The sequence below is a fragment of the Numida meleagris genome, chromosome 32 (genome assembly GCF_002078875.1).
Source record: "Numida meleagris isolate 19003 breed g44 Domestic line chromosome 32, NumMel1.0, whole genome shotgun sequence".
NCBI classification, from domain to species: Eukaryota; Metazoa; Chordata; class Aves; order Galliformes; family Numididae; genus Numida; species Numida meleagris.
The window spans coordinates 1,334,304-1,335,587 of NC_034437.1; the positions used below are offsets into that span (position 1 = coordinate 1,334,304).

The 1,284-nt window shown below is 55.5% G+C and overlaps 1 protein-coding gene across 2 annotated transcripts in view; it reads right to left on the bottom strand.

Moving 5' to 3' along the window:
- The window catches only part of LETMD1 (LETM1 domain containing 1), a 30,948-nt gene that overhangs the window by 28,467 nt on the left and 1,197 nt on the right, over window positions 1-1,284 (bottom strand). The gene's annotated exons all lie outside the window — the stretch shown is intronic.

A 1,284-nucleotide genomic window follows, 5' to 3' on the forward strand; every position in this document is an offset into this window, starting at 1 on the left:
GGGTCGGGGCTGCAGGGTTTGGGGTCAGGGCAGGAGGATTTAGGGTCAGGGTAGAAGGGTTAAAGGTCAGGCTAGAAGGGCTTCGGGTCGGGGCAGGAGAGTTTAGGGTCGGGGCAGAAAGGATGTGGTGAGGGTAGAAGGGTTTGAGGCTGAGACAAAAGGATTTAGGGTCAGGGTAAGAGGTCTTAGGGTTGGGGAAGAAAGTTTAGGGTCAGGGTAGGAAGGTTTAGGGATAGGGCAGGGGGATTTAGGGTTGGGGTAAGAGGGTTTAGGGTCGGGGTAGAAAGGTTTGGGGTTGAAGCAGGAGAGTTTAGGGTCAGGGCAGAATGGTTAGGGTCATGGTATAAGGGTTTAGGGTCGGGGCAGGAGGATTTAGGGTTGGGGCAGAAAGGTTGGGATCTGGGCAGAAGGGTTTAGGACCGGGGCAGGAGAGTTGGGGTCATGGTAGAAAGATTTAGGGGCAGGGCAGAAGGGTTTGGTGTCGGGGCAGGAGGACTTAGTGTTGGGGTAGAGAGATTTAGGGTCAGGGCAGAAAGGTTTAGGGTCAAGGTAGAAGGATTTAAGGTCAGGGCAGAAGGGTTAGGGTCAGGGCAGGAGAGTTTGGGGTTGGGGCAGAAAGGTTTAGGGTCAGGGTAAGAGGATTCAAGGTCAGGGCAGGAAGGTTTAGGGTCATGGTAGAAAGATTTAGGGCCAGGGCAGAAGGGTTTGGTGTCAGTACAGAAGGGGTTAGGGTTGGGGCAGGAGAGTTTAGCATCATGGTATAAGGGTTTGGGATCAGGGCAGGAGGATTTAGGGTCGGAGCAGAAGGGTTAGGGTCAGGGCAGGAGCGTTTGGGTCAGGGTAGAAAGATTTAAGGTTGGTAGAATGGTTTGGGGTCAGGTCAGAGGGTTTAGGGTCAGGGAAAGAAGGTTTGGGGTTGGGGCAGGAGGGTTTGGGGTCAGGGCAGGAGGGTTGAGGTCGGGTCAGGAGGGTTTGGGGTTGGGGCAGGAGGGTTGGGGTCAGGGCAGGAGGGCTTGGGTCAGGGTAGAAAGATTTAAGGTTGGTAGAATGTTTTGGGGTCAGGTCAGAGGGTTTGGGGTCAGGGAAAGAAGGTTTGGGGTTGGGGCAGGAGGGCATAGGGTCAGGGTAAGAGGGTTTAGAGTTGGAGCAGAAAGGTTTAGGGTCAGGACCAGGAGGGTTTGGGGTTGGGGCAGGAGGCTTTGGGATCAGGGCAGGAGGGTTTGGGGTCAGGGCAGGTTTGGGGTCAGGGCAGGAGGGTTTGGGATCAGGGCAGGAGGGTTTGGG